The sequence below is a fragment of the Xyrauchen texanus genome, chromosome 35 (assembly GCF_025860055.1).
Source record: "Xyrauchen texanus isolate HMW12.3.18 chromosome 35, RBS_HiC_50CHRs, whole genome shotgun sequence".
Classification (NCBI taxonomy): domain Eukaryota; kingdom Metazoa; phylum Chordata; class Actinopteri; order Cypriniformes; family Catostomidae; genus Xyrauchen; species Xyrauchen texanus.
This window is the reverse complement of record NC_068310.1, coordinates 739,761-753,758: the sequence shown is the minus strand read 5'-3', so window position 1 is coordinate 753,758 and position 13,998 is coordinate 739,761. Positions and strand designations below refer to the sequence as shown.

Genomic DNA, 13,998 nt, shown 5'->3' with positions numbered 1-13,998 from the left:
CCCAAGCACTGAAAGTGCGGAAGCCCTACTGTTCTGCTAAGGATTATTATTATGGTCCAAGCACTAAAAGTGCGGAAACCCTATTGTTCTTCTAAGGATTATTAGGGCCGAAGCATTGAACGAGCCGAAGCCCTAATGTTCTTCTAAGGATTATTAGGGCCGAATTATTGAACGAGCCGAAGCCCTATTGTTCTTCTAAAGATTATGAGGAACCAAGCACTGAATGTACGGAGTCCTAATGTTCTTCTAAGGATTATTATTAGGGCCCAAGCACTGAACGTGCGTAAACCCTATTGTTCTTGTAAGGATTATTAGGGCCCAAGCACTGAAAGTGTGGAAGCCCTGTAGGGCCCGGGCACTGAAAGTGCAGAATCCCTATTGTTCTTATAAGGATTATTATTATTAGGACCCTAACACTGAAATTGTGTAGCCTTATTGTTCTTCTGATGATTATTATTAGGGACCAAGCACTGAAATTGCGAAAACCCTATTGTTCCTCTAAGGATAATTATTAATATTGTTATTTCTAAGGATTTATATTAGGGCCCAAGCACTGAAAGTGTGGAAGCCCTATTGTTCTTATAAGGATTATTATTATTAGGTTCCAAGCACTGAAAATGCAGAAGCCCTATTGTTCTTCGAAAGATTATTATTAGGGCTCAAGCACTGAAAGTGCAGAATCCCTATTGTTCTTATAAGGATTATTATTATTAGGACCCTAACACTGAAATTGCGTAGCCCTATTGTTCTTCTGATGATTATTATTAGGGCCCAAGCACTGAAAGTGCGGAAGCCCTACTGTTCTGCTAAGGATTATTATTATGGTCCAAGCACTAAAAGTGCGGAAACCCTATTGTTCTTCTAAGGATTATTAGGGCCGAAGCATTGAACGAGCCGAAGCCCTAATGTTCTTCTAAGGATTATTAGGGCCGAATTATTGAACGAGCCGAAGCCCTATTGTTCTTCTAAAGATTATGAGGAACCAAGCACTGAATGTGCGGAGCCCTAATGTTCTTCTAAGGATTATTATTAGGGCCCAAGCACTGAACGTGCGTAAACCCTATTGTTCTTGTAAGGATTATTAGGGCCCAAGCACTGAAAGTGTGGAAGCCCTGTAGGGCCGGGCACTGAAAGTGCAGAATCCCTATTGTTCTTATAAGGATTATTATTATTAGGACCCTAACACTGAAATTGCGTAGCCCTATTGTTCTTCTGATGATTATTATTAGGGACCAAGCACTGAAAGTGCGGAAGCCCTATTGTTCTGCTAAGGATTATTATTATTAGGTTCCAAGCACTGAAAATGCAGAAGCCCTATTGTTCTTGTAAGGATTATTATTATTAGGTTCCAAGCACTGAAAATGCAGAAGCCCTATTGTTCTTCTAAGGATTATTATTATTAGGGCCCAAGCAATGAAAACGCGGAGCCCTATTGTTCTAAGGATTATTATTAGGGCCGAAGCATTGAGCAGGCGAAGCCCTATTGTTCTTCTAAAGATTATGGGGAACCAAGCACTGAAAGTGCGGAGCCCTAATGTTCTTCTAAGGATTATTATTAGGGTCCAAGCACTGAACATGTGGAAGCCCTATTGTTAGATCTAAGGATTATTATTATTAGGGCCCAAGCACTGAGCGTGTGTAAACCCTATTGTTCTTCTAAGTATTATTAGGGCCCAAGCACTGAAAATGCAGAGCCCTATTGTTCTTGTAAGGATTATTAGGGCCCAAGCACTGAAAGTGCGGAAGCCCTGTAGGGCCCGGGCACTGAAAGTGCAGAATCCCTATTGTTCTTATAAGGATTATTATTATTAGGACCCTAACACTGAAATTGCGTAGCCCTATTGTTCTTCTGATGATTATTATTAGGGACCAAGCTCTGAAAGTGCTGAAAACCCTATTGTTCCTCTAAGGATTATTATTAATATCGTTATTTCTAAGGATTTTTATTAGGGCCAAAGCACTGAAAGTCGGAAGCCCTACTGTTCTGCTAAGGATTATTATTATTAGGGCTCAAGCACTGAAAGTTCAGAAGCCCTATTGTTCTTTTAAGGATTATTATTATGGTCCAAGCACTAAAAGTGCGGAAACCCTATTGTTCTTCTAAGGATTATTAGGGCCGAAGCATTGAACGAGGCGAAGCCCTAATGTTCTTCTAAGGATTATTAGGGCCGAATTATTGAACGAGCCGAAGCCCTATTGTTCTTCTAAAGATTATGAGGAACCAAGCACTGAATGTGCGGAGCCCTAATGTTCTTCTAAGGATTATTATTAGGGCCCAAGCACTGAACGTGCGTAAACCCTATTGTTCTTGTAAGGATTATTAGGGCCCAAGCACTGAAAGTGTGGAAGCCCTGTAGGGCCGGGCACTGAAAGTGCAGAATCCCTATTGTTCTTATAAGGATTATTATTATTAGGACCCTAACACTGAAATTGCGTAGCCCTATTGTTCTTCTGATGATTATTATTAGGGACCAAGCACTGAAAGTGCGGAAGCCCTATTGTTCTGCTAAGGATTATTATTATTAGGTTCCAAGCACTGAAAATGCAGAAGCCCTATTGTTCTTGTAAGGATTATTATTATTAGGTTCCAAGCACTGAAAATGCAGAAGCCCTATTGTTCTTCTAAGGATTATTATTATTAGGGCCCAAGCAATGAAAACGCGGAGCCCTATTGTTCTAAGGATTATTATTAGGGCCGAAGCATTGAACGAGCCGAAGCCCTATTGTTCTTCTAAAGATTATGGGGAACCAAGCACTGAAAGTGCGGAGCCCTAATGTTCTTCTAAGGATTATTATTAGGGTCCAAGCACTGAACATGTGGAAGCCCTATTGTTCGTCTAAGGATTATTATTATTAGGGCCCAAGCACTGAACGTGTGTAAACCCTATTGTTCTTCTAAGTATTATTAGGGCCCAAGCACTGAAAATGCAGAGCCCTATTGTTCTTGTAAGGATTATTAGGGCCCAAGCACTGAAAGTGCGGAAGCCCTGTAGGGCCCGGGCACTGAAAGTGCAGAATCCCTATTGTTCTTATAAGGATTATTATTATTAGGACCCTAACACTGAAATTGCGTAGCCCTATTGTTCTTCTGATGATTATTATTAGGGACCAAGCTCTGAAAGTGCGAAAACCCTATTGTTCCTCTAAGGATTATTATTAATATCGTTATTTCTAAGGATTTTTATTAGGGCCAAAGCACTGAAAGTGCGGAAGCCCTACTGTTCTGCTAAGGATTATTATTATTAGGGCTCAAGCACTGAAAGTTCAGAAGCCCTATTGTTCTTTTAAGGATTATTATTATGGTCCAAGCACTAAAAGTGCGGAAACCCTATTGTTCTTCTAAGGATTATTAGGGCCGAAGCATTGAACGAGCCGAAGCCCTAATGTTCTTCTAAGGATTATTAGGGCCGAATTATTGAACGAGCCGAAGCCCTATTGTTCTTCTAAAGATTATGAGGAACCAAGCACTGAATGTGCGGAGCCCTAATGTTCTTCTAAGGATTATTATTAGGGCCCAAGCACTGAACGTGCGTAAACCCTATTGTTCTTGTAAGGATTATTAGGGCCCAAGCACTGAAAGTGTGGAAGCCCTGTAGGGCCCGGGCACTGAAAGTGCAGAATCCCTATTGTTCTTATAAGGATTATTATTATTAGGACCCTAACACTGAAATTGCGTAGCCCTATTGTTCTTCTGATGATTATTATTAGGGACCAAGCACTGAAAGTGCGGAAGCCCTATTGTTCTGCTAAGGATTATTATTATTAGGTTCCAAGCACTGAAAATGCAGAAGCCCTATTGTTCTTCTAAGGATTATTAGGGCCGAAGCATTGAATGAGCCGAAGCCCTAATGTTCTTCTAAGGATTATTATTAGGGCCCAAGCACTGAACATGTGGAAGCCCTATTGTTCGTCTAAGGATTATTATTATTAGGGCACAAGAACTGAAAGTGCGGAAGCCCTATTGTTCTTGTAAGGATTATTATTATTAGGGCCCAACACTGAAAGTGCGGAAGCCCTATTGTTCTTCGAAAGATTATTATTAGGGCTCAAGCACTGAAAGTGCGGAGCCCTATAGTTCTACTAAGGTTTATTATTAGGGCCCAATCACTGAAAGTGCAGAAGCCCTATTGTTCTTCTAAGGATTATTAGGGCCGAAGCATTGAACGATCCGAAGCCCTAATGTTCTTCTAAGGATTATTATTATTAGGGCCCAAGCACTGAACATGTGGAAGCCCTATTGTTCGTCTAAGGATTATTATTATTAGGGCCCAAGCACTGAACTTGTGTAAACCCTATTGTTCGTCTAAGGATTATTAGGGCCCAAGCACTGAAAGTGCGGAAGCCCTGTAGGGCCCGGGCACTGAAAGTGCAGAATCCCTATTGTTCTTCTAAGGATTATTATTATTAGGACCCTAACACTGAAATTGCGTAGCCCTATTGTTCTTCTGAATTATTGAACGAGCCGAAGCCCTATTGTTCTACTAAAGATTATTAGGAACCAAGCACTGAAAGTGCGGAGCCCTAATGTTCTTCTAAGGATTATTATTAGGGCCCAAGCACTGAACGTGCGTAAACCCTATTGTTCTTGTAAGGATTATTAGGGCCCAAGCACTGAAAGTGTGGAAGCCCTGTAGGGCCCGGGCACTGAAAGTGCAGAATCCCTATTGTTCTTATCAGGATTATTATTATTAGGACCCTAACACTGAAATTGCGTAGCCCTATTGTTCTTCTGATGATTATTATTAGGGACCAAGCACTGAAAGTGCGAAAACCCTATTGTTCCTCTAAGGATAATTATTAATATTGTTATTTCTAAGGATTTTTATTAGGGCCCAAGCACTGAAAGTGTGGAAGCCCTATTGTTCTGCTAAGGATTATTATTATTAGGTTCCAAGCACTGAAAATGCAGAAGCCCTATTGTTCTTCGAAAGATTATTGTTAGGGCTCAAGCACTGAAAGTGCGGAGCCCTATTGTTCTTTTAAGGATTATTTTTAGGGACTAAGCACTAAAAGTGCGGAAACCCTATTGTTCTTCTAAGCATTATTAGGGCCGAAGGATTGAACGAGCCGAAGCCCTAATGTTCTTCTAAGGATTACTAGTGCCGAATTATTGAACGAGCCGAAGCCCTATTGTTCTTCTAAAGATTATGAGGAACCAAGCACTGAAAGAGCGGAGCCCTAATGTTCTTCTAAGGATTATTATTAGGGCCCAAGCACTGAACGTGCGTAAACCCTATTGTTCTTGTAAGGATTATTAGGGCCCAAGCACTGAAAGTGTGGAAGCCCTGTAGGGCCCGGGCACTGAAAGTGCAGAATCCCTATTGTTCTTATAAGGATTATTATTATTAGGACCCTAACACTGAAATTGCGTAGCCCTATTGTTCTTCTGATGATTATTATTAGGTTCCTAGCACTGAAAGTGCGGAAGCCCTATTGTTCTGCTAAGGATTATTATTATTAGGTTCCAAGCACTGAAAATGCAGAAGCCCTATTGTTCTTCTAAGGATTATTATTATTAGGGCCCAAGCAATGAAAACACGGAGCCCTATTGTTCTAAGGATTATTATAAGGGCCGAAGCATTGAACGAGCCGAAGCCTATTGTTCTTCTAAAGATTATGAGGAACCAAGCACTGAAAGTGCGGAGCCCTAATGTTCTTCTAAGGATTATTATTAGGGCCCAAGCACTGAACATGTGGAAGCCCTATTGTTCGATCTAAGGATTATTATTATTAGGGCCCAAGCACTGAGCGTCGTAAACCCTATTGTTCTTCTAAGTATTATTAGGGCCCAAGCACTGAAAATGCAGAGCCCTATTGTTCTTGTAAGGATTATTAGGGCCCAAGCACTGAAAGTGCAGAGCCCTATTGTTCTTCTAAGTATTATTAGGGCCCAAGCACTGAAAATGCAGAGCCCTATTGTTCTTCTAAGGATTATTAGGGCCGAAGCATTGAACGATCCGAAGCCCTAATGTTCTTCTAAGGATTATTATTATTAGGGCCCAAGCACTGAACATGTGGAAGCCCTATTGTTCGTCTAAGGATTATTATTATTAGGGCCCAAGCACTGAACTTGTGTAAACCCTATTGTTCGTCTAAGGATTATTAGGGCCCAAGCACTGAAAGTGCGGAAGCCCTGTAGGGCCCAGGCACTGAAAGTGCAGAATCCCTATTGTTCTTCTAAGGATTATTATTATTAGGACCCTAACACTGAAATTGCGTAGCCCTATTGTTCTTCTGAATTATTGAACGAGGCGAAGCCCTATTGTTCTACTAAAGATTATTAGGAACCAAGCACTGAAAGTCGCGGAGCCCTAATGTTCTTCTAAGGATTATTATTAGGGCCCAAGCACTGAGCGTCGTAAACCCTATTGTTCTTGTAAGGATTATTAGGGCCCAAGCACTGAAAGTGTGGAAGCCCTGTAGGGCCGGGCACTGAAAGTGCAGAATCCCTATTGTTCTTATCAGGATTATTATTATTAGGACCCTAACACTGAAATTGCGTAGCCCTATTGTTCTTCTGATGATTATTATTAGGGACCAAGCACTGAAAGTGCGAAAACCCTATTGTTCCTCTAAGGATAATTATTAATATTGTTATTTCTAAGGATTTTTATTAGGGCCCAAGCACTGAAAGTGTGGAAGCCCTATTGTTCTGCTAAGGATTATTATTATTAGGTTCCAAGCACTGAAAATGCAGAAGCCCTATTGTTCTTCGAAAGATTATTGTTAGGGCTCAAGCACTGAAAGTGCGGAGCCCTATTGTTCTTTTAAGGATTATTTTTAGGGACTAAGCACTAAAAGTGCGGAAACCCTATTGTTCTTCTAAGCATTATTAGGGCCGAAGGACTGAGCAGGCGAAGCCCTAATGTTCTTCTAAGGATTACTAGGGCCGAATTATTGAGCGAGGCGAAGCCCTATTGTTCTTCTAAAGATTATGAGGAACCAAGCACTGAAAGAGCGGAGCCCTAATGTTCTTCTAAGGATTATTATTAGGGCCCAAGCACTGAAGCGTCGTGAAACCCTATTGTTCTTGTAAGGATTATTAGGGCCCAAGCACTGAAAGTGTGGAAGCCCTGTAGGGCCCGGGCACTGAAAGTGCAGAATCCCTATTGTTCTTATAAGGATTATTATTATTAGGACCCTAACACTGAAATTGCGTAGCCCTATTGTTCTTCTGATGATTATTATTAGGTTCCAAGCACTGAAAGTGCGGAAGCCCTATTGTTCTGCTAAGGATTATTATTATTAGGTTCCAAGCACTGAAAATGCAGAAGCCCTATTGTTCTTCTAAGGATTATTATTATTAGGGCCCAAGCAATGAAAACACGGAGCCCTATTGTTCTAAGGATTATTATAAGGGCCGAAGCATTGAACGAGCCGAAGCCCTATTGTTCTTCTAAAGATTATGAGGAACCAAGCACTGAAAGTGCGGAGCCCTAATGTTCTTCTAAGGATTATTATTAGGGCCCAAGCACTGAACATGTGGAAGCCCTATTGTTCGTCTAAGGATTATTATTATTAGGGCCCAAGCACTGAACGTGCGTAAACCCTATTGTTCTTCTAAGTATTATTAGGGCCCAAGCACTGAAAATGCAGAGCCCTATTGTTCTTGTAAGGATTATTAGGGCCCAAGCACTGAAAGTGTGGAAGCCCTGTAGGGCCCGGGCACTGAAAGTGCAGAATCCCTATTGTTCTTATAAGGATTATTATTATTAGGACCCTAACACTGAAATTGCGTAGCCCTATTGTTCTTCTGATGATTATTATTAGGGACCAAGCACTGAAAGTGCGGAAGCCCTATTGTTCTGCTAAGGATTATTATTATTAGGTTCCAAGCACTGAAAATGCAGAAGCTCTATTGTTCTTGTAAGGATTATTATTATTAGGTTCCAAGCACTGAAATTGCGTAGCCCTATTGTTCTTCTGATGATTATTATTAGGGACCAAGCACTGAAAGTGCGAAAACCCTATTGTTCCTCTAAGGATTATTATTAATATTGTTATTTCTAAGGATTTTTATTAGGGCCCAAGCACTGAAAGTGCGGAAGCCCTACTGTTCTGCTAAGGATTATTATTATTAGGGCTCAAGCACTGAAAGTTCAGAAGCCCTATTGTTCTTTTAAGGATTATTATTATGGTCCAAGCACTAAAAGTGCGGAAACCCTATTGTTCTTCTAAGGATTATTAGGGCCGAAGCATTGAACGAGCCGAAGCCCTAATGTTCTTCTAAGGATTATTAGGGCCGAATTATTGAACGAGCCGAAGCCCTATTGTTCTTCTAAAGATTATGAGGAACCAAGCACTGAATGTGCGGAGCCCTAATGTTCTTCTAAGGATTATTAGGGTCCAAGCACTGAAAGTGTGGAAGCCCTGTAGGGCCCGGGCACTGAAAGTGCAGAATCCCTATTGTTCTTATAAGGATTATTATTATTAGGACCCTAACACTGAAATTGCGTAGCCCTATTGTTCTTCTGATGATTATTATTAGGGACCAAGCACTGAAAGTGCGAAAACCCTATTGTTCCTCTAAGGATTATTATTAATATTGTTATTTCTAAGGATTTTTATTAGGGCCCAAGCACTGAAAGTGCGGAAGCCCTACTGTTCTGCTAAGGATTATTATTATTAGGGCCCAAGCACTGAAAGTGCGGAGCCCTAATGTTCTTCTAAGGATTATTATTATTAAGCCCCAAGAAATGAAAAAGCAGAGCCCTATTGTTCTTCTAAGGATTATTATTATTAAGGCCCACGAATTGTAAAAGCAGAGCCCTATTGTAGTTCTAAGGATTATTATTATTAAGGCACAAGCACTGAAAGTGAAGAAGCCCTAATGTTCTTGTAAGGATTATTATTATTATTAGGGCCCAAGCACTGAAAGTGAAGAAGCCCTAATGTTCTTGTAAGGATTATTATTATTAGGGCCCAAGCACTGAAAGTGCGGAAGCCCTAATGTTCTTGTAAGGATTATTATTATTAGGGCTCAAGCACTGAAAGTGCGGAAGCCCTATTGTTCTTGTAAGGATTATTATTATTAGGGCCCAAGCAATGAAAACTCGGAGCCCTATTGTTGTTCTAAGGATTATTATTATTAGGGCCCAACACTGAAAGTGTGGAAGCCCTATTGTTGTTCTAAGGATTATTATTATTAGGGCCCAACACTGAAAGTGCGGAAGCCCTATTGTTCTTCGAAGATTATTATTAGGGCTCAAGCACTGAAAGTGCGGAGCCCTATAGTTCTACTAAGGTTTATTATTAGGGCCCAATCACTGAAAGTGCAGAAGCCCTATTGTTCTTCTAAGGATTATTAGGGCCGAAGCATTGAATGAGCCGAAGCCCTAATGTTCTTCTAAGGATTATTATTAGGGCCCAAGCACTGAACATGTGGAAGCCCTATTGTTCGTCTAAGGATTATTTTTATTAGGGCACAAGCACTGAAAGTGCGGAAGCCCTATTGTTCTTGTAAGGATTATTATTATGGGGCCCAAGCAATGAAAATGCAGAGCCCTATTGTTGTTCTAAGGATTATTATTAGGGCTCAAGCACTGAAAGTGCGGAGCCCTATTGTTCTTCTAAGGATAATAATTATTATTAGGACCCAAGCACTGAATGTGCGGAAGCCCTATTGTTCTTGTAAGGATTATTATTATTAGGGCACAAGCACTGAAAGTGCGGAAGCCCTATTGTTCTTGTAAGGATTATTATTATTAGGGCACAAGCAATGAAAACGCAGAGCCCTATTGTTGTTCTAAGGATTATTATTATTAGGGCACAAGCACTGAAAGTGCGGAGCCCTATAGTTCTACTAAGGTTTATTATTAGGGCCCAATCACTGAAAGTGCAGAAGCCCTATTGTTCTTCTAAGGATTATTAGGGCTGAAGCATTGAATGATCCGAAGCCCTAATGTTCTTCTAAGGATTATTATTATTAGGGCCCAAGCACTGAACGTGCGTAAACCCTATTGTTCTTCTAAGGATTATTATAATTAGGGCCCAAGCACTGAAAGTGCAGAGCCCTATTGTTCGATCTAAGGATTATTAGGGCCCAAGCACTGAAAGTGCGGAAGCCCTGTAGGGCCCGGGCACTGAAAGTGCAGAATCCCTATTGTTCTTATAAGGACTATTATTATTAGGACCCTAACACTGAAATTGCGTAGCCCTATTGTTCTTCTGATGATTATTATTAGGGACCAAGCACTGAAAGTGCGGAAACCCTATTGTTCCTCTAAGGATTATTATTAATATTGTTATTTCTAAGGAGTTTTATTAGGGCCCAAGCACTGAATGTGCGGAAGCCCTATTGTTCTTCTAAGGATTATTAGGGCCCAAGCACTGAAAGTGCAGAGCCCTATTGTTCTTGTAAGGATTATTATTATTAGGACCCTAACACTGAAATTGTGTAGCCCTATTGTTCTTCTGATGATTATTATTAGGGACCAAGCACTGAAAGTGCGAAAACCCTATTGTTCCTCTAAGGATAATTATTAATATTGTTATTTCTAAGGATTTTTATTAGGGCCCAACACTGAAAGTGCGGAAGCAATATTGTTCTGCTAAGGATTATTATTATTAGGTTCCAAGCACTGAAAATGCAGAAGCCCTATTGTTCTTCGAAAGATTATTATTAGGGCTCAAGCACTGAAAGTTCAGAAGCCCTATTGTTCTTTTAAGGATTATTATTATGGTCCAAGCACTAAAAGTGCGGAAACCCTATTGTTCTTCTAAGGATTATTAGGGCCGAAGCATTGAACGAGCCGAAGCCCTAATGTTCTTCTAAGGACTATTAGGGCCGAATTATTGAACGAGCCGAAGCCCTATTGTTCTTCTAAAGATTATGAGGAACCAAGCACTGAATGTGCGGAGCCCTAATGTTCTTCTAAGGATTATTATTAGGGCCCAAGCACTGAACGTGCGTAAACCCTATTGTTCTTGTAAGGATTATTAGGGCCCAAGCACTGAAAGTGTGAAAACCCTATTGTTCCTCTAAGGATTATTATTAATATTGTTATTTCTAAGGATTTTTATAAGGGCCCAAGCACTGAATGTGCGGAAGCCCTACTGTTCTGCTAAGGATTATTATTATTAGGGCCCAAGCACTGAAAGTGCGGAGCCCTAATGTTCTTCTAAGGATTATTATTATTAAGCCCCAAGAAATGAAAAAGCAGAGCCCTATTGTTCTTCTAAGGATTATTATTATTAAGGCCCACGAATTGTAAAAGCAGAGCCCTATTCCCAGATAGCAAAAAATGTCCGCACGGCTTCTTTTTGCCGCTGTCCCCAAGCTGTCGGCTATAGGTGCGTCCCACTGGCGGTGATCCAGCGTTTGCCGCCGAATTCGTCACGCCCATTTCTTGCGAGATGCCACCGGCGGTCAGACGGCGGGCCGCCCGCGTCATTTCTCTGGCGGTTGCCTCGCGGCAATTCGACCGCGGCCGGCGGCAATTCGACCGCGGCCGGCGGTAATCGACCATGGCCGGCGGCAAGCCGCTTTGAAATACAGTCACAGCTTGACTCTCAAAATCGACCAGCCATTTGGCTATTATTATTTTTGCTCCAAAGCCATTAGGGTTTATAACAGATTCTTGACTCTTGATTCCATGATAAGGTAAGGTTTAGGAAATGACATTTAAATTACTTTGAAACTCTGAAGCGATTATACAGTAATATATGTAAAATATATTGAATTATTTATGCACTTAGGTGAAAATTGTTTATATTTCTTTGATTGATGCACATTGAGACATGCACCAATAAACCAAGAATAATTCCTTTTGTAAAACTTACTTGGCAATAAATATCTTTCTGATTCTGATTAGGTTTAAAAATAGATATTTAATACAGGGTATGAAAAATTTAGCAGAATAAATTGATGAAGTTAGACTTTTCACCAATGCCTGACTATCAGTGAACAGTGAAAGACATCTGTCCCCGTTTTGACGTGAAGGATAAACTCAATGAAAAAGCTTTCTCCCCTGGTTTCACAGTTGCGCAGAAATTTCGTTTGTCTGTAATTTTTTTCCAACCTCGATTTTTTTTTTTTTTTTTTTTTTTGTTATTTTACCTTTTACAGGTAAGGGATTCATTTGCAATTACGACCTGTACTAATGTTTAAGAAAGTGTGAAAGTCCCTGTAAAGGCAATAAAAATTAAATAATCCAAACACACTATACATGGTAAAAATGTATTGCTAAAACACATTGCACTGTGGACTGTGAAGTACTGAATTGTGTAGTTAAACCGTTAAACAGTTTTGCACCAGTGCTGTGTTCAGGATTCTTTTGGGCGGGGCTAAAACGGTGGCTCGATGACGCACTGGACCCACCGAGGCAGGCCCCTCCCGTAACAATATGACTAGAGCACATTCGGTTCAGTTTGCCATTCATGATCAATCAGAATAATTTCACAATGCAAGGTTTATTAGGGAAAACATCTAGTAACATTTATCACTTTGTTATTAAGTATCTGAGAGACATAGACTTAGACAAAAGGATTTAATTATTTATTTATTTATTTATTTTTTTTTTAAGCTAAGTTCCAATATCTCTTGATTCACACTCCAGCCCAGTCGGTGGCGGTAATGCACCGTTAAGTTGGTTTGCCAACCGCCATAAAAACAAAAAAAAAAAAAGAAAAGAAAGAAGAAGAAGTTTGCCATTCAGTCACGAGTTACAGTCAGACTCAGTACTAGTTTCAACAGCCTAAAGTTAGCAAAGTCATCGACTACCATCGTTTAAGTAAGTACATGTTTCCTTTTTGTGTAACGCAATATTATGTTTACATTGTTTTTAAAATATCTAAGTTAGTCACCATTGTTCTTGCAGTATGCTGCTAGTCCAGTAGCTAGAGTGGCTAGAAAGTGTTAGCTAACACGTGCTGTTTTGCCCTCCTTACAGTACACACTGAGGTTAAGCAATGTTGCTAGTAACATTACATGTAGAAATGTTATTAACTACATACAGTAGTTAGCCAAAGCTTTACATCTAGAAAGACTAAGTATAACTTGTGTGTTTTTTTTCTAACAAAACAATGATGTATATAGGTTGTTGATGTATATATGTATAACGCCATAGGGTTATCTAAAATTAAGATTGTACACTGCATATTCTACAGTCTGAATCCACAGCCGGTCACATTTTAAATTTATGAGAAGCTTCAGAGAAATGTAATTTGTAACCCTTTTTTTTTTTTCTTTCAGCTTCGGTTTTTGGCAATCAAGTGTGGGAGGGACCTCAAGACAACTGTGTGGCGAATGCTTGAGAGTATCTTCTCTAATCGCCTTTCCATTAACACAACCTGGACTGGTGCAGGGGAAAAAGCATGTTTTAGAGACATGTTCCTGAAGACCATTGTTCAAAGTAAGTTGGCTATTTTTTTTTATATTTAAGTAGATGTGTATGACCTTATGCCAATCAAATGGAATGACAGATCTTTATTTTCTACAGGAGCCATCCGGAAGAACTCGGCAACCCAGGATGCCACTGATGAGGCGATCCAGGTTAACGTTACGCGTTACCTGAAAGGAGCAGCTGACCGTGAAGGTGGAAAAAGGCGCCGCACAGCTGAGAGGGACCCACAGCCGACCCCTCAAACCTAGGCTGACTACCGACACCCCTGCTAAAAGTGTCAGACTAAACTCACTCAATCCACACTCTTCACTAGAAATTGCTGGTTTTTTTTTATTTTTCCCCATCTCGTGACCCTGCCTTCAGGGCAGCTCCTTGGATGAATATGGGATGTTTTTTTTTTTTTTTCCTCTCATGACCCTGCCTTCAGGGCAGCTCCTTGGATGAATATGGGATGGTTTGTCTTTTTATACAGGCGCACGAGGAATCACTGAAGATGTGCCAATTTGCACTGCCTCATTCTGGAGGTCGAGGAAAACCAGACCCCAACCACTCCAGACATTGTGATTGACTGTGTTCTCAACAGCCAGATTTTCTGCTGTTAATTGCATTTGTTCCCACTTATTGTCATGTTTAAGTTGAATGTAAAACTTTACAT

General features: G+C 40.5%; 1 long non-coding RNA gene across 1 annotated transcript; it reads left to right on the top strand.

The window, feature by feature from the left end:
* The first annotated feature begins 12,658 nt into the window (after positions 1–12,658).
* Positions 12,659–13,675, top strand: LOC127629011 (uncharacterized). The gene is made up of 3 exons (XR_007968730.1): positions 12,659–12,731; positions 13,193–13,352; positions 13,440–13,675. It is a non-coding gene; the product is annotated as an uncharacterized LOC127629011 (long non-coding RNA).
* The last annotated feature ends 323 nt before the right edge of the window (positions 13,676–13,998 follow it).